Source organism: Cryptotermes secundus, unplaced genomic scaffold (assembly GCF_002891405.2).
Source record: "Cryptotermes secundus unplaced genomic scaffold, Csec_1.0 scaffold1494, whole genome shotgun sequence".
Lineage (NCBI taxonomy): Eukaryota > Metazoa > Arthropoda > Insecta > Blattodea > Kalotermitidae > Cryptotermes > Cryptotermes secundus.
This window is the reverse complement of record NW_019727799.1, coordinates 312,657-335,811: the sequence shown is the minus strand read 5'-3', so window position 1 is coordinate 335,811 and position 23,155 is coordinate 312,657. Positions and strand designations below refer to the sequence as shown.

At 39.0% G+C, this 23,155-nt stretch overlaps 1 protein-coding gene and 1 long non-coding RNA gene across 2 annotated transcripts in view; one reads left to right on the top strand and one right to left on the bottom strand.

Moving 5' to 3' along the window:
* LOC111865074 overlaps positions 1–23,155 on the top strand; it is a 287,468-nt gene that overhangs the window by 48,072 nt on the left and 216,241 nt on the right. The window lies entirely within an intron of this gene.
* LOC117282359 lies at positions 1,015–19,748 on the bottom strand. The gene is made up of 2 exons (XR_004513084.1): positions 19,694–19,748; positions 1,015–2,055 (listed from the first exon to the last, which is right to left on the bottom strand). It is a non-coding gene; the product is annotated as an uncharacterized LOC117282359 (long non-coding RNA).

The window sequence follows — 23,155 nt, the reverse complement described above, 5'->3', positions numbered from 1 at the left end:
TAAATAATTATGAATACAGATGATAAAATTGAGCTATCTAGTGTTGCTCTGTGTATGTAATATACCCAGTCTGGAAACAGTGAAACAGGCTGTGACCCATTTTTCGTCTGATTTATTGCGAAATTTCTTGAGGTCATCAGCGAGTTTGGATTACTGTTTTCACATTAATTATTAACAATGTTTTATTTAATGTCTTCTCATATCCCCAAAACCCTAAAGTTTAGTCAGTGTCAATAAATTATTACTTGTAAATTTTTGAGTGAACAATTATTGTGAAGTACTTGATCTGCGGTCACTTCTGCTCTCTGAGTAAAACAGATTACTTATCCCTGTATTATGCTATGCTCTAGTCCAGGCTGTTGGACTCTTCTCACGTGATTTTTCTACAGAAGGAAGTCCTCCTCCATTGCACTTTTCAAACTCTTTCAGTATTCAAGAACTCCCCATTTGACTTTCTCCCTAACCGTTGTACGTAATTCACAGCACATCTTAAAGTAAATCCTAAGCTAATATAAGAACCTGGGACTCTGCTTTGCCAAACAGTTCGTACTTTTTGCTCTGATAGTTCTTCTTAATCTGAATACATGTATGTGTGTACGCAGACGTTAAACCACGAATATAAAATGTATNTATTTCAAGGAGAATTATTTTGATTTTTGAAAGTAAAATATTTTTATTTACTTTCATATAACATGTTCCTTCGAAGTATCTGATGACGTAGTACTTAAACTTGTCGAACGCACAGAATGGCCACCAAAACCCCCAGACTGAAATCCGTGTTTGAAAAAAAAAACCTAAACAGTTAGCACACAGACACCAAAGAGAATCATTTCATCACCTTGCGTTACTGCAACAATGAAATGAAACTCTGAGTCCTCTCATATCACAAAGTACATGTAACATCCGATTAGGCTTCGACCGGTGGGACAGTCAGGTTCAAGTCACAGTCTAAGAAAATGGGGTTATTACTCAATGTCATTTCCAATAAAAATGCAGCTGAATTATAAACATATACCAGTTCATAATATTTTATTTCATGTTCTACACAAATCATACGAGTTGCATTGATGGCTGTAAAGCCCTTCATATTAGCGTAAATAAGTCATAAATTTGCGCCACCCAGTATGTGTTCAATACATCATAAGTAGCTCGTATATAAAATATGTTTTAAAATTCTATAGACTAATTATATTCATCCGGTTGAACTGTCATAATTCACTCTGCATAGAAAAAGAATTCTTTCGTTATGCCACTACTTGTCCAAACGTCTATGAAAAGATAAATATAACCTAGCACAAAATAATGATCGTTTACTAATAGCTATTTCAAGCTCGTGTAGGTGGATTTTTAATATTACCGTGGGAGCTTCAGATGTTCTGATTCAGTCACTACGGAAGAAAAGAGGAGTTCAATACCAGAATATCCAGTCTATTTTAATTGTATATATAATCATATAGTTTCATCTGTGACAATTCCTTCCCTACAAAGATGCAAAGTTATTTCAATTTGCTGTCATTCAATTACTGAAATGCATGAAATATCTAATATCAAAAAAATATTTCATATATATTTCAGGTCGGTAGTTTGAGCTGATTTTATATTTAAAATAACGCATACGAGCACTGCACCAATATTACAGTTCATATAAATATACATAAACATTTCTCATTCGTATCTTACCTGGAAAAACATACCATGCAGGAAGAAGTCCAGGACATAACTCTACTACACTGCATACGCCGGGCTGAGTTTGGAATATATATAGCCTCACTGTATTTAATTACGGCTCTCATTAGGTACACGACGTCGTAAATATTATATTTTTCAATAAAACACTTTTCCACAATATGAATTTCACCGAAACACAATTAGAAGGCACTGACACGCACTAATCACGTTCCAACTCTCCGTCAAGTTATGAACCGGAACTCTTGTATAGCTTCCATACCGTCAGCTATGCACCTTCGATAAGCGCTTTGAGAATTTTCTTGTGACCGAGGTAAGCTTCCATCCAGGTGGCACTGCTAGTCATGCTTTTCCGTATGAACAGCGCCCCTACAAGAACAAGAAGCGGAAGAAGAACTGAGGACAATATAAACACTGTACCCAGTTGTAATTACAATGGATATACAGCGAAGAAATTGGTTTGCGAAATCTTGATAAAAACAGAATGAACATGATCAGACTGCACTGGTTACAGGAGCAGATGATACGAAAGGAGGAGTATTACTTTTACTTTAAAAGTCCTATTTTCATGGTAATAATACCGTGAATTTCGTTGAAATTCAGCCAACGCTTCAGGGAAACACGCTTCATGCTCCTTTCTTATTTAGTATATTTTTCGACCATGAAGACGGAAGCGACATGTTCCTGCGAAATGTCAGTTGAATTTCAACAGACTACACAGCGCTATATCCCAAAACATAGGACTCTTCGAAACCTCCAGTTTGCGAACCTCAAATCCTACTTGCTTCCTGATTGCAGTGTTGAAAATAACAAACTAAAGAGCATACAACCTGTTAAGCTCTTAATTCTTCAATTCTTAACAGTGATAACTGTTATCCACTTTCTATTTTATCATTAGAAAGTCTGAATTTTGCTCACAGAGTGTAATATATACCGTTATAGCATCCATTTGACTACAGAGCATGAACTGACTGATCTTCGTAAGGGAGACGCAGTGGATATGTACCTTTATGGGTCTTACATTTAAAAATGTAAATATTGATTAATATATGTGTAGGTGAAAAGGAGTACCTGCTGGATAAATTTGAGTACAACTGATTTGTACAGACATTAACTGGTTTAATTGTACACTTAATTGTTGAAAATGCATTTAAATGGTGAATCACTCACTCATGGAGCTGAGCCCTTCTTTATAAGCTGCCAATTGTTCAGCTACTCAAGAACTTCCCAGAATTTTATGTAATCCGAAAGTTTATTACTGTGTTCACAAGAGCCCTCCAGCGGTCCCTATCATGAACCAGATAAATCGAATCCATACCATCCCATCCTATCCCTCTGAGACCCATTTTAATATTGCTCACCCACCTACGCCTTGATCTTCCCAGTAGTCTCCTTCCTTCCGGCATTCCCACCAATATCCTATATGCATTTCTCCTCTCCTCCAAGTGGTGAATTGTTTAAAATATATTTAAATTCTAATATTTTATTTTAATTAATTTTTGAAGGTTTGATTTGTTTCATTCTGGTCCGTCACATTAACAGTTATAAATACAAACCACTCCGTCCAATGTGACATATAAGTTTTTACTACTAGGGAGATAAGTTTTAACGTAGTAAAAACTTATATGTCACATTGGACGGAGTGGTTTGTATTTATAATTTTTGAAGCGTGAAATTCATATAAATAATATATTGCAAGTTATTTCCTCCAGCATAAGAAACACGTTACGTCTCCATCGCAAAGATAAAATAGGAAAAGAAGGGATAATTATTCGGAGGATCATATAAAACCCTGAAATACATCCTGTGCAGAGTTACCGAATGATAAAACTACGTAGAAGTTGGTAGATGGTAGTTACAGTTACTACTCTGCTTTAAAGGGTTGAACGAAATTGCCACCTTTGTCATGAGTGCGGTTGAGCTTGGGTTGTGCTGAACTGCAACAAGTAGCTGCAAAGTGCTCCGCTCCGTTCCGCTAATGTACCGCTTGAAAGGTCACGCACACGACTGATGGTCCTGAGGCAAGAAGACACCCTACAGGCGAGAGGTTACGAACGTGGTGGTCATTCTACTGGACCGCAGTGCATCGTACACGGCTGACTGAACCATGCGCTGGACGGTGTTTAGGGTAATGTGTCTTTCTGTGTGTCAACAGCAAAGACTTTTTGTGAAGAGATTCTTCGGCGAGAAATAAATATTTCTTCCAGTAAATAACCATGTATTTACGTCCATCCAAACACCTGTGCACGTATTCTCAATTCGAGAAACCCTGGGTTCAAGTCTCATCTCCAGACACCAGGTGTAACCATTAAGATTTCAGAGATTTCATCACCTCAGGGAAGTAATACCAGGAAAGTATCTAAAATTAGGCCAAGGCCACTTCTTCCACATCCTGTGCAATTTATTAATCAATGACGTCAAAAATTAAACCAATAATGAATAAAAAGCAGAAATCTGCAAAACATTTTGGTATATAAGTTTTGAGGTTTTCACGGCGATGACTATGAAGAAAGTCGTCTTCTGGGATCTCGCGCCGTGTATTCTTGGTTTTAACCGACGTTTTGGAGGAACGTATAGCCTCCATCTTCAGGGAAGTTGAATTACGTTGCGAAAACAGAGAGCAGTAGCTGCAATGATTGGGAAGTGAAAAGCGCTAGTTTATATATGAAGTAGGCAGGGGGGTTTGGGAGAGGGGACCAATGGGAAGAGTGAACAGCGATTAAGGCCATATATGGTCTACACGGCGCCAGATCCCAGAAGACAACTTTCTTCACATTTTGGTATAGTTCGTATAAACAGTAATGTTGTAAGGTATTCATGAAACACATTCACTTTTGTGTGAAGATGTCAGTGTTTACCGGCGTAACGAATATGAAGTCTGCTCATATTTTCTTTTATTGCTAGTGGGGAGGGACTAAGTCCCTTGTACTGCGGCCACTTCTGGCCTATTGTACCAGCCCCAGATGATAGGTGAGGGTGCTTGTGGAGCAATTGGTGGAATGAAGATTGGCAGGGGAAACCGAAGTACTGGGAGGAAACCTGCCCCAGCGCCACTTTGTTCACCACAAATCCCACTTGACCATACCTGAGATCGAACCCAGGCCGCCGCGGTGGGAGGCCAGATACTAACCGCTTGAGCTATGGCGCGGCCAATTGTGCTCATAAGTTCATTTTCTGTATTCCTATATAAAGCACAGTTGAATTTGGAACACAACAAAGGCTCGTAACAGCGGCAGATTTCGTCGGGAGCAGCTCTCCTTCAGTGTTCTTAATAGAAATCCATTCTGATCTGAGTGAGTGCAAGTATATATTTTATGTGTTCTTTAGAAAACGTCCACAAAGTGTACACACAATGAGGATATCATGATTCGGCCTGCTCACCTTTCAGCATTTCGCATCTTTTTTTTATTTCTAAATACATGAGATGTAAATCAATGACATTTAATATTGGAGGATTATATCAGGCTTTGTTGGCTGGAATGTAGATCCATTCCAACGAATAAAACAGACTGCCTATTTTACTTGGAACTCAATTATTTTTTTTTACAATCGGTCATCGTAGAGAAAATTATGTAATGAGTGAAGGACCCACAACGAGACGTATTTTTTTTTGTGAAATATTTCAGGTATTGCGAACCTTTAACAAATGAAAGAGGAAATTATTTGTATCGTATCCAGTGTTATTTCTGTGGCACGTCTATTATGTTAATTGTAACATCGAGTTTATATATGTAATATTAGTACAAAGGCGAATTATGCAGAGAAGGTATTTGATGAGTACGCGTAATTCATTAGAATAGTTAACACTTTCCTCCCTTCTTTAGTACAAATATAGTAGTAATATTTTAAAAATAAAAGCAATATAAGGTAAAATAAATAAATTAGATGTAAATATTAGTCTTTTATAGCTCACAAGATATTTCATTATGGCTATTCATGTAGCACAGATTTTTATGAGATCAATACTCGTATTGGTGTGCTGCAGGAACAAACTATACCTAGCGAGAAACTTGAAACATTTTGCAGACTATAAATTACGTATATATCTGAACAGGTGTAGCTTGCAATGTCATTTCGTTTTACTAAAAGACATTTAATGCACCTGTTCCACAAACGGTTTACGCAAAACTTAAAGAGTACCTGTAATGTAGCTGACTTTAACGCCATAGTGGGAACCTATGTAAATTCTTGTAATGCGCACAACACAAATTTTATATAACCTTTAAATCAATATATGTCCAGACGTACATGGTAAAGTAGAGTTGTCCCTGTGCTTATCTAATTAAGCACTACGCCATAAAGGCGTATGGAGGAGTACATGTATAAATCCACATTTTCTTGACATCGGAACTAGTTGGAGGTGAGTGGTCAGCTTCACGCCCCGGCCGCTTTAGTCTCAGAACCCATTGGATAGGAAGTAGGGTGGGCCTCAGAGTCGGTCTGGACTACGTGGAGAAGAGAAAATTCTTGACACTACCGGGACTCAAACTCCAACCCCTCGGTCGTCCAGCCCATAGCCAGTCGCTATACCGACTGAGCTAACCCGGCTCCTCGTCCGGACATACATACGTAGGTGTAAACCGAATCTAGTGGTAATTTAATGCCATGGCTTCTGCGGTGCATTAGAATGCAGTACTATTAAACATAATGGACCAGACTGAAGTCATGTTAACATTGCACATTTGTATTCGGGAGGTAGTAGGTTCAAAACACGGTCTTGTCATTGATTACTAGGTGTATTGTTGTGATATCCTCAGTCCCTCCATGCGGATATCTGTACAGCATTTACAATAGTCTACAGTTGCCCTCTTGCAAATATTTATCGTTGTCTCTATTACTTCAGTTGAAACATCGTCATTAAATAATGTTTCCTTCCGCGCTTAATGCACTTATCACAGAAACAACAAACTTGTAAATTAATTGAGTTTAATTTGATCATATCGCGTGCAGTGAAAAACCCCAGTCAGAATAACCAGGAGTTACATTTAAAAGAAACATCATCGTACGTAAATCTACACTTCAAGAAGCGCCATTGTGAATGCCTAGGACAACCTTGATAATAACAAAATTTATATAGTGAGCATTATTCATAGCTTAACATCTTATGTGACAGTGTTCCCTGATCGTAGTGGTGCGCCACTGAAGATGATTCTTTTGAATCGAAACATGTTAGGTTAATGATGACTGAAGTGCTGTAAACTTGTATGTCACACTGGACTGAATATTATTCACTCTGTAATTGAGTTTAATTAATTTCTTATACAAAACAGCTACCATCACCATCTCACGGAAGACTCTACTCGGTATAGTTAGTTCGAACACTGAGAATTTAAATGCTTCGGCGAATCGTTGTGTGTTTATCTATATTCGTGCAGTGATGTGTGAATGCGTTGCAGCCAGTTAATGACTGGAGGGGTAATAATCTCAGGATCACTTTAACGGGATTGATGACAGAATGATTCATGTTAAACTCAGTGTGCTTCAAATATTCGCTTGTCATTAATTTTATAACAGTTACAAACATACTAGTATCCATTAACACGTTAGTTGTTGCAAATATATTTCTGTCAACAGACTAATTTGTTTCTGTGGCAATCAAACCACTCTGTGATTGACGGTGTGACTTTCCACGAAGAGAAATGATGCACTGCTCTGTGTATGTCTATACGGATGACGACAATAAGAGCTTAAGCTGCTACTTTTTTCGTGCTCCTAACTTAAAGCGACAGGACGTAGAAAAGCAAAGCAGAATGATCGTACGTACCAAGTGACTGCTAACATTTCTTGCATTTGTTCTGTACGCAAAAGCAACCATTACACTGAACATCGGGAAAGGAAATGGGTTCAGTATTTTGAAACACGTTCTGTGTGTTTTCACTAAGAATATATTTAATTCGAAAGGTATTTACTTTTTTTGCAGTAGTTTTGCATTATTATGCCTAAAATGAATTCTCTGTTGAAATATCCTTATGTGATAACTCATTGTTGGGTAATGGAAAGATAACCAAATTTCCACCATATTCAATAATGATGTTTGCAAGTGTCACAATAATTACTCCTATTAAAGGTAGTCACGTCTATATAACCTTCGGAATTAGGCAAATATGGGCATCGATCTGCTTTTGTTTGAAACTATACTGCGCTGTTATCATTGTCAGTTTCAGACTGAATCTCATATAAATGAATACAGTATTCTTTGCTGCAAACCCAGTAACATTCTTATCCACTTGGATGCAGTAAATTGTCAAAAAAGGTGAAGTTATCCCTGTGCTCAACGAATTAAACACTACGTCATGAAAGCGAATGGAGGAGTGGATGTATAGATCCACATCGGCACTAGTTGGACGTGAATGGTCAGCTTGACGCCCCAGTCGCTTTACTCCCGGAAATAGAGGCCCCTGTACATATAGGATAGGGGCTGTGTGGGCCCCAGAGCCGGTCTAGACGACGTGGAGAAAATTCTTAACTCTAACAGGACTCGAACTGGTGCCCATATATACCGAGTTTCCAATATTAAGAACCCGAAAATGAGACGGCTTCTCTTTTCCAAGAACCAGTATTTGAAAAAACCTTCGCCTTGTACTGGGGCTAATACGGTATGTAATGAGGAAGGTAGTAGTAGTAGTAGTAGTAGTAGTAGTAGTAGTAGTAGTAGTAGTAGTAGTAGTAGTAGCCTAATGGATTCATAACTGAAACTCACAAGCAGAGACACAGAGAATGAGCCAATCAATTAATGAATGATACATACATATTTGGTGACTGTTGCTACTTAGAAGCAGAGGAGATTTCTGTCTCTTATTTTAAACATCAAATAACTGTTTTGCTTCGAAACAAAAGATCTTCTGACCTCCTTTTCCTCGGGTTCCTTATTATGTTGTGCTTTGGACCGGATACTAAGAAGTCTAAGGGGAACATACACACACACATACACACACACACACACTCGTGGTAAAAAAAAAAAGTAAAAAAATAAAGCTATCCCTGTAACAGGCCGTGAAGGCCCATAGGGTTGTGAGACGTTGAGGGTCCCACATTATCTAGACAATCGGCTCAAAGATGGCGGTAAGGATGTCAGCATTACGTGCCGGCCACCCATTACCCCCAAGAATATTCCTGGTACTCATTTCTGTCATTAGCTGAGTCGACCCCAGGGCCATAGTGCGGCTGGAAGGACTAGGTCAATTGAAGAAAAAAACAATGACCACATCGGGACTTGAACCAGCGATATTCCGGCTTGTAGCATAGTGTCTCAACCAACTACGCTACCGTGTGCCCCCACACACTCGTAGTAGAAATAAAAATTCGATGAATTATTCGGAAAAATACCGCCGGGATTCTGGCTTGGTCAACTTACAAAAATATTTTTTATGTCACTCTTACTGTTAAAATCGTGCCAAATTTTATTTTGAAATCTTTAAGTACCTAAAAGTATTATTAATACCTGCAGCACAAATAAAAGTGGTACATTTTTGTTCCCATCTGAACACATTGTGAAGGAAGAGAATAGTTTCAAATTCCAGTTGGTGAAATTTAAAATAAAACGCCGAATTAATCTGAAATGCATCTGGCAGTTTAATAAACTTGCAAAGGGGACTGCTTATTACTGACTGACATTTCAAGCAGTTTGAGTAAGTCAGTCTGTCCATATACCTCCAACTTCCAAGATGGAAGCAACTTTCCAATGGGATGGTTCTAATGACGTTTTAGATAGTTTATGTCGAGACCGTCTCTTCTCCGTTTCAACGGAGAAGTTACGAATCTGTGAAGCGTCCATTATGATTCCTATCTACTTGAAGTTAATCCCCCGCCCGCCATGTCACAGATAGCGCTGACTGTTTTCGTCTACAGTCTCCATGAAGGACTCAAAGGCAATATTAGTTTGTGTGTAACACGGAGAGAATAGACGGAGTGTAATTCTCAAAGAAATAAAGGAAACTCACAAAGTATTTGCTATTACCTAGTTAAACAGATACTTATATTACTAATTGGGACAATTTTACTTGAAGTAATCTGAGATTTAAAATATATATTAAACATGAGTCGAAAAGAAATTAGTTTAAATTTACAAAATTTTATGCACAAAATAAATCGAACAATAGAAATAGTGCTGTACTAACTTCATAGAGAATTCTCTGAGTTGCAGTAATACCAGTTCAGTTCAGTTTAACTCCGTGACATTCTATGGGTGCTTACAAATGGTTCAGAGCCCATAGGAGACGTTACCGACCTAGAAGTAACTAAATGAAGGATTGGAATAGTAATCAGCTTGCATATTCCCACAACGTTTTCAATAGGTAGAAATACTGTTTCTCTCAGTTACTGAATGTACTGAACTAGAAAGACCAAAACGTAGATGGGTGGATGATATTAAAACTGATCTTGGAGAAATAGGATGGGTTTGGTATGGACTGGATTGATCTGACTTATTATAGGAATCAGCTGAGGGATCTTGTGAACACGGTAACTAAACTTCGGGTTCCGTAAAACTGTGTGAAGTTGTTGGGTAGCTTAGCGACTGACGGCTTCTCAAGAAGGGCTCAGCTCCATGAAGTTAGGGCTATTCCTCTCCACGTGTTCCCAATTGGAGCATAGGGCTGATTTCTTAATTTCACGATCTTTTTATATACTGTAGGGCTCCTTGGACGGGTGAACAGCTCGTCGCAAGGCCTTTACCTAAACACAGGACAGCACAAACACAGAATAAACACACACACCAAACATCCATACCTTGTGTGGGATTCGAACCCACGATCCCGGTTTCCGAGCGAGCGAAGACAGTACATGCATTATACCGTCCGGCTACCGTGACCGGCGTTAGGGGCCATACTACTCATTATAAATGTGGGTAGGTTCCTTAGGCAGATGTAGCCTGTTTAACTCTTTAAGTACATTCTATTAGATGGTGAAAAATATATTGGCACGAAGTTGAAAATCTTTTTTTAGGTTCTTACAGTTGTGAATATTAAGATTAGGGTTTTATATGATTCTCAGATGACGGCATTAGGTTCCTTCTAAACGTCGGTACCCGTATACTACACTACAATTATAACTAGTATTAGGTTGAACATGAAATTTGTGAACTCGATTGATATCTCTGTCTACTGCAGCTACATAAATAAGGGTTTCTGAGACAGTGAAGTTTAAAGTCAGAAAATATGTGGAAAATTCTCCAAAATGGGGAGCTCTGTCTTCTGGGATTATAACGCCATGTAGTGCTGTGAAAGTAAACTGACGTTTCGGAAGAAAAATCTAGTGTCCATCTTCAGGGTCGTAATGCAAGTCACACAAGAAATCGTCTTCGTGATGGTTTCTTGAGTGAGTTGCTTTTCAACCTTGAAGATGGAAGCAAGATATTCTTCCGAAACGTCAATTGATCTTCACCGCGTTATATCCCAGAAGTTAGAAAGAAATCTTCATAGTCACCGCCGTGAGATCCTAAAATCCAACAAAGTATAGAAAATGTTCAAAGCTGTCCAAGCCGTAAAAATCATGTTCACACAACGGTTGACCTCCTTTGTGTCTTTCAGTACACGCACTACGTTCCGTACCGCAGTGCTGCAGTGTTTCCCAAGAACAATTATTGGTTCCACGCATGAATTGGCATTTGTTGATCGAGTTACTGAGAAATTTACCTGCCCGCATCCAGCGTTTGCACGGATGTTAGTATGTTCTTCATTTCTGGCTCAGGGGGTTCGTGTGTCAAATACAGGTAAATGGCCCAGTTTTACATCTGAAATATTTAAGGACATACTTGTTGCCAAATGAGCTAACTTTGCAGTGTTGAAGCTTACGGGTTTGTTCGCCCATGCCTGGATGCAGTCATAAACCGGGAGAGTTCTACTTCCTGAGATATAAGGTCATGTAGTCTGCTGATAGTCAGTTGACGTTTCGGAGATAAATGAAGGATAGGCCACCTGTTCCTCCGAAACGTCAGTTGACTTTTGACGAAATACATTGAGTTGCACCACACAAATATATCATAACCGCCTCTGGGAGATCCTCATATCATAATTCGTAAACCAACTGAGTTTATACATATTTTCTAAACTTGAACACTAATTTAACTTGCCTTAATTTCCCCTATTAATAATATTAGAACAAGACTATCAGAAACAAGTTTCCTGCATTCTGTATTTATACGAAATATTATTCACGTATTTTGCCCTTCGTCTTCTTTCAACCACCAATTCTGCTTTCAGCCCTCTTTCGGATTGCTGTCTTTCCTCCCATCTTCTCTGCCGTTGAATCCGGCCCTTCAGGTCCAAGTTTTTCTTAAGNACTATAAAGGTGCGTCCACATTACTCGTGCTCGCGCGTCAGAAGCTTACTGCTGCCGGAAAATCAGGATCTGGAGCTGACGAACTGGACGCCCAAAGCGGTTTGCATAAAAAGCCTTCGCATTTCTTCACAACAGATATCAGCTCCAGATCCTGATTTTCCGGCAGCAGTAAGCTTCTGACGCACGAGCACGAGTAATGTGGACGCACCTTTATAGTTCTCCAGACTTGCTTCTGTGGCCACTGAACACTCAAAGCCACGATATCCCCCATCCCTCTTCTTTGGTAAACCCCTCTCTTCAAGAGCCTAACAGTCTTTCACGCTTCTCTTTAGTCCGACGAGACGGTTCGCTGAGGGCTCTATATCTTTACAATTCGTTTTCTTATACCATCGTCTAACTCTTCTGCCCTGAAGACAGAAGCAACACACTCCACCAAAACTTCGTAATCATCTGCCAGACTACACAGCCTCACATCCCAGAATGCACTAATCTTCATCCATATTTAATTGATCTAGCTTAGGACCCAAACTCTCCTTATTGCTTATTTATCCGTGTTTGTAACGTTGTTCTCAACTGCGAGACAGCTGAAACAGGAACAGATCAGCAAATGGGCCAACTCTCTCATACTCATAGCTTCATCAGCACAATTACTCTAAAGGCGCGTTCACATTACTCGTGCTCGTGTGACTCGCTATGCTCGCGAGTAATGTGGAGGATATGACAAGTCACGAGACAAGCAAATTTTTAATTTTTAATTTAAAAACTATAGCCAATAAATTAAAATACGGCTACAGCCTATACACACTACGAGTAAATATACGGATCCTCATGCGCCGAAGCCTGGCAAACAACTGAAGTAGTGTGGACGAAGATTTACGAGCACAAGTAAAAGCCAGACGAGTCTCCCGACGAGCACAAGCCTGACGAGCACGAGCATGAGTAATGTGGACGCACCTTAAGAGACCATTTTTCAGAACCGTGTGCACTTTGGGACACTCGTGCATACTAGTACATAACAAATAATATAGCAACGGCACTTCTAATTTTGTCGAAGTATTTTCTTTTACTGTACTTCAGAATTACTTCTTATTACACTCAGGTGAAGTCATTAGGACCTTAATATATAATAATATAAAGAGAACGTTCCGTTATCTGGAGTACATTGACTTAAATTTCCGGTTTTATAAAAGGTGGGGAATATTTGATTCTGGATGGGCGAAACTTTTAAATTATGGTGAATCTAAAATATTTTGCTGTCAAAAAGGAATTGAATCTACATGTGTTTATTTTAATGTAGATCATGGAATATCGTATAAAATTTCGGACATCTGTTCTCATATACTCTCGGAATCTTTCCTCATACCGCTTTGTTTCTTATGTAATTTGTGCAAATAACGAAGTCAAGTAGGAGAGGCTGTACCCATCCCACTGTATACCCGACATGTAATGTTTAAAGCAGTTTAATTAGAATAAACAATGTCGGCCGAATTTAATTTTGGTTCCAACGATACAACACAATTCCAATTTTTTAAAAGCTCAAATAAAACTATTATCACGTGTCTCAGTGACCAAGACGCGGGGTTTCATTGGTGAATCGGTTTATTGGATTTTCACTAGTAACTTCAATTAGTTCTTACACTCTAAGATTACTGTAACTATAGCACATATAATATCACACTAAGTTTTGTAATTCTTCTGGCCACATTGCTGTTACCTTGGAACTTCCGAACTCAAATACAGTCATTTCCCATTCCCGTGTGCTCTTATGTCCTCTCGGCACGGACCACGCGCAGAAAACACAGTTCTGTTGTTATGTAGTGCAGATCACACAGAAACCAAGTCACATGATAATTATCTCGCCAGTTCCTTGGAATTTGGAAAATAACATATGCAAACTTCAGTGGAGTCTCCCATGTTTTCACTGTTGTTTCAAAGATAAGGCAATTACCCTTACTAACATAAACACTTATGAATAGTGGTGACTGATACCAGCACCACAAAAGATGCTGTGGAAATGCGTTACATCTCCTATCTTCACGTGGCAAGAAAATAAGTATAAATGAAGATATATTTACTCTACCATCATGTCCGTCTGTCCTAACCATAGCTCCTGAGCCAACAGAAGAACTTTCAGGAAATGGCCTGCATATCACGCCAATAGAAATCACGGCACATTTTGCTTTATAGTTTACTGGATTCTAAAGGGCTCTGACGATGGTGTATAATACTCAGAACTACTGGGTTTTCGGACTATGACTGGGTCCAGTAATTGAGGTTTGATCTTTCTAAGGTATCCAACAAAGTAGGTGTCTGCCCCCTCACATGAGGACAGAAACTGATCCAATTTCCGAACGTTGTGTTTTCTAGTTCCTAGAATACCGGACGGTGGATAAAGTCCAAAAACCCTGTAGTTCTGAGTTAATGAATTACTGCCATAAAATAAGACAGCAGTGACGGCCGTTAGAACTTGTAAGGTTGTGTCAGTACTTGTGACGATTAGTGTAGGGCCTCAGAATTTTGGATCGTCGAACTATATACATCCTTTAGTACGGCCAGTTTTTGTACGTCAAACTACAGCATGGCGGCAGGCGAAATCTGCATTAACTCTTGGTACGATGGCGATAATTAATGTACTATTGAAGCTAAGCTAATGAAATTTTGTATAGGGGCAGATCATAAAGCTGACTTCAGATTTTGTATGATGATACAGATAGAGGCCATACTTAGTTGGGATCAATACTACTGGAAGTTATTCACGTTAAAGGATCAGTAATTCTCTAATATTCTCTAATATTGATTTACAAATTGGAACATCAGAAGGGAAGTAAGCGTCTATCTTTTATATTGTCTTTTATTAGTTCACATTTTTACGATAGTAACTTTTAGGGACAGAATTCTTCCTCTAATCCAGTTTCTCTGTTACGAACGTTTTTGTGAAAAAAAAATGGAATAGTGCATGATTTTAAGTATCAGAACTAACTAGAGCGTTCATTGTTTCAGCTAATGGAATAAGATAGAGCACAGTACAATGAGGAACACTGTTATATCTGATTTGTGAGTTCCGAAATGCAATTAAGTTTTTTAGTGTACTATCACTAAGAGTGTAGCTGCTTTCATGTGAGTGATTAATGGAGACCTCCAACGCAGCGAACATATTAATAATACAAAGACGGAAGGTATGAAGAACGGAGCCTGGACAAAGCCATACTGACCTTAGACATTTACTGACGCTTCTTGCTGTGCACGGCGTCCTCCAAAAGATTTCCCAGTCGAAGGGCTAACTCTCACATACGAAAACTGTTGCTGTGTGCTCTGTAATTTAGGATGTGCGAGGCTGCATTACTGCCCCGAATATGAAGAAGAGACCCAATGCATATTTTGCGCGAGTCAATATTTCATTATTAATGGAGACCTATGGGAAATCATTTTATCGGCATTGAAAAACGACAATCATGTTCTCTTTGCCACTTATGCCGCTTGGTTGTATTAGGAGTGTCTGATAGGTCTACAACGGTGGAAGTTTGGAAGACACTTGTCCCACAGCATTTACTCTTTGCTTTTTCCCCTTATATTATAATTCTGGAGATATTGATTTATGTGTGTTTATACAAGAATCATTTTATGAACAATTTCAAATACCGTATTTACGCATGTATAGGCCGCGTGCGTGTATAGGCCGCAGCACAATTTTCAGACAGAAATTATAGAAAAAATAATTTTCTTGGAATATTATTTCAGGAGTATTACACCCTGTATTACTAATTATGAATATAATTTTTTTAAATGAAGTGTGATTTAGAATATTTCGAATATAAGCCGCACCCCAGTTTTCATCTTGAATTTTTGGCAAAAAATGTGCGGCCTATACATGCGTAAATACGGTATTTGGAATCCTTATATGTATGAACGGGAATAACTGAATAAAGTGAAGTGCGGATGACAGCGGTTCGAGTCCCAGTAGGTACAGCGATTCTTTTATTTGACATCACCTTCTGACCAGCTTCTCCCTTGCAGAAATTTAAAAGTAAGGCTACTAGAGAATGAAACTGTCCACCCATATCAGTTAAGTACTTAAAGAGCGTACAGGTTTACCTTCACCTTCCTACACATGTTTGTGAGCAGAACGTAAGCACGTGAAGGCGTATTATCAAAACTAAACATCAGTTCTGAAGTGTAGTGACTATTCTCTTATTCAGTATAGTGAAGGTCATGAATTCTATTCACAGTAGAATAGACAATTCTTGGTTTCCTACTTTCATTCAAGCAAACAGTGGGGTATTGCCTTATCATTTACGGTGTCCGGAAAAAAAGGTAACCAAAATAAAATCATTATATCTCAGAAAGAATTTCTTATACACATTAATGCGTTACACCATTACAAAGGGGACCATCAAAGTTTTTTCTGCATATATAACTTTCTCAATAAATTTAAATGTGGGTTCCCTTGGTGGCACGACAAATATCCATACTTGAAGCATGTTCAGTGTTACCGTAGCCACAGCGTCCCTTATGCGGGCTTTCAGGTGTTGAAGGTCGTTGATCCTAACCTGGCAGACAATGTTCTTCACATAACCCCACAAGAAAAATCGGCTGTGGTTAGACCTGACGACCCAGGAGGCCAAGCGATTGGTCCACCTCTGCCAATTCACATCCCAGCTATCTCCTGTCCGGGTGATTCCTAACATGGTGGCAAAAATATGGCGGCGTATGCGCGTAAGCCGGATTTGAAAAAGAATTCAGAGTTTTCTTTTCCGATGACATAAACCGGATACGTGTATGACAATCAGTTTGCGAGATACACATTTCTTTTTATTTTGGATACTGTTCATTCGGACATTCTGTAGATCACAACTGCTTCGGTCCGTATCGTCTCTAATTCTTGTTTCTTAATCACATTTGTGCTCGACGCTGTATTGCTTATGCAGTTAAAGATGTGTTGCTAAATAAACTAGCAGGAATCATAAATATAAAAAATACATAGAAAGAACAGAGTATGTAGCCTCTAATGACCCAGCATGAAGCAAACACTTGGAAATATTAACATGCCAGGGTTCATAGAGTTAAGACATTCTTTCTAATAGACTGGTTAATAACTGCACCTTATTGATGCAGAAACTGTGGCAAATATAATGTGGCTTGAGCATATGTTTCCATTTTCTTTAACACTTTGACTTGGCAATGACCCTAATATATATTAAATATACTACTCTAAAACAATTCGAACAATTCTTTCTTACTTAATTAATAATATAATTTTGAAAATTATTTCTTCGTCATGAAGCAAGATACTGAAGATATATATATATATATTCTGTGATAAATTCCGCATAGTCTGTTGAAAATCAACCGACGTTTCGGAGAAAACTTCGTCTGAAATATCAGCTAACTTCCAATATCGATCCCAGAAGAGAGAACTCTGCACAACCACGCTTGTGAGAACTTCGAAAATATTGGTCCTAGATCAGGAAGGAGTCGTCACCCGTCTGAATGCAGTCTGCAGCCACCTGCACATGTTGGTTACTCGCGCGGCGATTTTTCTACGCTGAAGATGGAGGCGTAAGTTCCTCCGAAACGTCGGTTCACACAAGATCTAGACGGCTCCTCATCTCAGAAGACGGCACTCTTCAGAGTCACCGCCGTGAAAACCTCAAATCTTACACAAAATTTATTTTTGGTGATATAATAAGAAGAAATGTATCATTAGATGTTACGACATGAACGAATGGATTACTAACATCCTGGTATGTTGCGTAAGACATCCTCATTGTCATCAGTGCCTTCTCACACAAAGTAACTTCATAGCGGAGAAATTTTTCATTTCAACTTAAGAGAAATCATTCGCAGTCGATAATATTAATGGCTGTTGTTTAGAAAGAGTTTTTACCCTTTTCGCGAAGGTATCTACGGCAAAGACAATTTGGACCTGTCTCAAGTTAAGTTCAACTAGTCTGCAGGACTGCAGCTTGCAAGGGCTGATCCCCTCCCCATCTCCAGAGGTAACACAATTGGATTTTGAATGACTGGAACCACACATGTGGAAGTCAGCATTTGGCCATGCCGCAAGAACGTTTGAACAATGAAATCCCTCAGCATCACCCATTCATTCTACTCGGGAGAACCGTGTAGGGAGATCTGTAAGTTTGGAAAAGACTGACCATAATATTGAAGAATGCTGAAAATCTATTGAGCGTATGCATCGTGTGAAAGATGTTTCCTTTTGGTAGTGCTTTGAGCAGAGCCCCCATTCGTATGTCAGTCTCTCTGCCTCTAGGTGAAAGCCATAATATAGACTCTCTATTATCCATCTCTACATTGCGGACTACATAGCTCCATGATTCTACATCTTCAGTTCACTGTAGTTGAACTAAAACTCTTAGCTACATACGCGAATTTTGTGGATTAAGTGACGCCTTCAGCGGCTGGTTTTGTATTGATAAATATGCAATATGATAAATGATGGAACTCACAACGGAATTGTATTAAGCTTCATTCACATTGTAGGATTTGAGGTTCTCATAGAGGTCGCTCGCATCTTCTTGGGTGTATGGGATTGCAGTCCGTTGAAAGTCAGTCGACGTTTCGGAGAAATATATCGCCCCATCCTGAGGGTTTAAGTGTAAGTCGAGCAAGAAACTAGCAAGTACAATTCTATGTGCTGCTTGTTTCATGTCCATTTCTTGCTTGGCTTAATCTACAACCCTGAAAACGGAAGTAACAAATTCCTCTGAAGCGTCAGTTGACTTTCAGCGTAATATAAGACATTAGGTCACAGAAGGTGGAATTCTCCTAGATTTGGATCCAATATCATAATGCCAATAATGCAGAAATGATTTTCTCATGAAAACTGAAGTTGTGCAGTATACATGGAAGACTTAAAACTGTTTAAGAATAAAGTAAGTAAAGTAAGTAAAGCTATCCCTGTAACAGACCGTGGAGGCCCATAGGGTTGTGAGATGTTGAGGTTTCCACATTTTCTAGACAATCGGCTCATAGATGGCAGCAAGGTTGTCAGATCTACGCGGCGGCCGCCCTTTACCCCGAAGAATATTCCAAGAATATTCCTGGTACTCATTTCTGTTAGAGGCTGAGTCGACCCTAGGACCATAGTGCGGCTGGAAGAATTAGGTCAATTGAAAAAAAAACTTCAATGACCTCATCGGGACTTGAGCCCGCAACCTTCCAGCTTGTAGCATAGTGCCTCAACCAACTATGATATCGCGTGCCCCCAATAAGAATAGTGCATTTATATAATTTTCATAACATCATTAGTGAAATTAGTAACAGAAGTTTCTTCACAGATTCTAGTGTTACACTTCCGTGGGGCCTAACATAACGTATTTCTAACAAGTCAGGCTACACCGTAAGGCATGCAGTCATCAGTATCGAAATGAAAAAGAAGTAATAAAAAGTCAGTATCAGCGAACGGCTTTTACCAAATTCTGACTTTCGAAAAATTATTAAGGAAGAAACTCGTTTGAATTGGAAAAGAAATAGGCTGTCACAGTTTCAAAAACCGCTCCGGTAATTTTGTTATTTTTTATATGTACGTGTAAAACTTTCAAAATATAATTCTCTGAGTAAATGCATGGACTAGAGTACTTTTTGAGAAGTTGATAACCATTCTTGGAACCCAAAATTATTCACAAGAATTCGACACAGGATCCTACATTGAGGCAGTTGACACAGTTCACACCCTCACATCCATTTATTTAAAATCCACTTTACTCACCTCCAATTTAGTTAAGATCCACTTTAATATGAGCATCTGACCCACACCAGATTACGCTTATTGCGTCATTTCTTCACAACTCGGTCTGAAAAAGGAAGAACGCAACATTTCCGTTAAACCGACCAGCAGTCGGTCTCTTGTGTGCAGCCTACTGACGTTCTAGCTGAATAAAATTTCACGAATTCAGATCCTGAAAGCTCAAATTTACTTATTGAACGTAGATCATAACTTATTCCATCATCTAATCCATGCCATATACTTTAAAGTAACATATGCAGTATTTGTATAATATGGGTGAAGTCAGTTACTTAACGTAAGGCAATTTGTTACTTTAACTGTACATTTTAAGAAATCTGTCATAAATATTTATAACTGTATCAATGAATTTGAGATTTTATCCCGAATACAGAATGTCTGCTACATGACTTCAACCGTCAAAATTTCCTTTCAGGGATTTAAGTACTCTACTTTATAATCTGATTGAATTCAAATATCCTTACTTTGTACACTCAGTTAGCTCTTCTTTACATAACTGAACTTACTTCATGGCGCTAAGTTCTTCTTGAGAAGCCACCAGTCGCTCAGCTACTCAAAAATTTTCCAGAATTTTACTGCACACGAAGGTTTGTTTTGTGTTCACAAAAGCCCTCCATCTGTCCCTATTCTGAGTCAGATCAATCCAGCCTATACCACTCCATTCTATCTCTCTAAGACCAATTTTTAATATTATTCTCCCACCTGCTTCTAGGTCTTCCCAGTGGCCGCTTTCCTGCTGGATTTCTTAGCCAAATCCTGTGTACATTCCTCCTCTACCCCATATGTGCTACATGCCCTATCCATCTCATCCTCAATGACTTGATTATTCTAACAATATCTGGTGACGATTAAACGCTATTAAGCTCTTCGTTATGTAGCTTTCCTTTTACATAACTCTTCTATTACAAATATCTGTCGCATTACAGACTCTATGGGCGTAACATTAAATTTATAAGAATTAGCCTTTGGAGATACTGCCTTAATCTTGAAAGTCACGTGTTAGCATTTTCGTGCATGATATCGTGTTCGTAACACTGAGGTAAACATATGTAAAGCAAAAGTGGACTAGCTAGATGAAGTGAGGGAACGATGAAACGTTTAACCAGCATAACAATCCATTTAAGAACCAGATAGTACAATCAGTTAAACAAGCTTCGAATTATGCAGTTCTACTAGTTCCAACTTCCATCAGTTTCTACCGCTACATAGCCGTTGGTGAGATGACGTTACAAATCGAGCATGGAACCCGTCTCCTTTCCTCCGTTTTGACTGATACAGAGAAATGCATGTGTTACGTCTTTCTGGCGCTAATCTCAACATCTCCAAGTTCTATATGAGATCTCAAGTTGGCACCAAGTTGATAGATTCAACGATTCTTTCTGTTTCTTGACTGTGGTAGCGTTGAGTATTCCTGACACTTGAAGATTTGTTTTCTGCCCACAGTGACACACTTGCAGAAGGTAAAACCACTGCAAAGAGTTCATTGTAGGCTCGGTGTGCAAGTATCTCTGGGTTAAAATAGCTAACACTAGCTCATCTAGCCAAGAATTCCATTACTTGTTATGGAACACGTTTGTTTGTTGATGTGTTCACAAGAGTTCGCCTGTGAACTCTATCCTGATCGTGAAATTTTCATACCTATTTCCTTAAGACGTTATTATGTGATTAAATTCGCAGGGCACTGTTACTCCTGATGCCAGCCTAGGAAGCAACCGCTTCTATGAACACAATAACATGATTGTTAAGTGTACAAACGTAACGTGTAAGATTATCGTCACAACAACAACAACAACAACAACAACAACAACAATAATAATAATAATAATAATAATAATAATAACAGTGGCCGTGCGGTGTCTAACGCATGAACTGTCTTCGCCCGCTCAAACTCTGGGATCATGGGTTCGAATCCCACTCGAGGCATGGATGTCTGTGTGCGTTTATTCTGTTTTTATTGTCCTGTGTGCAGGTAGCGGCCTTTCGACGGGCTGATCACTAGTCTAAGAAGTCCTACCGACTGTGTACAAGATCAAGAAACTGAAAAAGCGCCCAAGGCCCAACAAAAGGGCTGTGAAGTCATAGATAGACTATTTAGCCCTAAATGAATATCTTACTCTCTAATAATATTGATCAGATATCCAAAACTGTAGGCAGTAAAACGAATCGCTAAATTCCGATCCACCTGAAGCCATTTCGCTCATTTACATTGTTTTTTTTTTCCAAGTCAAGTTTCAAAAATTTATCCTCAGATCTCCTTCTGGAACTTCCAAGACGAAATCTTCAGAAGGATTTCCCCACTGTGTCTCTATACACTTAACATTCAGTATCCATGCCCCATCCACTGTCGCCGCTTCTGTCTGTCAAGATCACAACACAAGGTGAAGGTCGCGAAACTCTGTTAATGTGTTGTACTTTCTGTATTCAGCAGTTAAAGCCTAGCAATGTAAAGTTCGTCCCCAGTATCTTGGATTGTTTCATTTCGGAAGAAAGACACTTAACGAGAAACCTTGGAGGAGAAAATATTAAAATAAATCTTAAAGATATAAGGTTTCAGTATTCAGTCTAAATTAATTTGGTTCAGTATAGGGTCCAATTGTGAGACGGGATAGCGTAGTCAGTACAGAGACTAGCTACGGGTTGGACGACCAAGAGGTTGGAGGTCGACTCCCGGTAGGGTCAGGAATTTTTTTTTTCTCCACGTCGTCCAGGTTGGCTCTGGGATCCACCCAACCTCCTATCCAGTGGGCACTGGGGTTAAAGCGGCTGGGCCGTGAAGTTGACCACTCACCTCCAACTAGTGCCGAGGTCAAGAAAATGTGGATCTATACATCTACTCCTTCATACACCTTCATGGTTTAGTGCTTAAGTAGTTAAACATAGGAACAATTTTTCGTTTTTATAGGGTCCAATGACTGGTTGTTTTGAACATGGCAACAAGGTATTGGATTCCACAGATGATAGTGAATGTTTTGACGAAGTGAGCGACTGTGATTCCTGAAGAAGGACTCTGCTGTCTGGAGTAAATTAATAATAAATTCAGTACCAAATATTAGTAAAATATCGAAGCGAGGTATTTATAATTTACTTTGATACAGAATCCTAAGTCATACGCGTGTCTTTCGAACATACAAACTATACAAAAACACTGTTTACATTCTTTTGTAATGTCATTTCATCCTCCAGTCTGCTCTTAAAAGTCTGAATTGTTAATTTAATGCACCTGTTCTTGGAAAGCTGTCCTTGGAAAGCTGTCTCTCTGAAACCTGATTTGGTTGTCCACTTTGTTTTCCTGATATTACAACATTCCATTTCTGTGAGATGGGAAACCACACAGCCCCTCGATATGGACTCCTAGTCTAACTGCCTGTCATCCGTGAGCACAGAGCTACAGCTCACGGTGAGACAAATGAGTACTAGAGTGGTAAC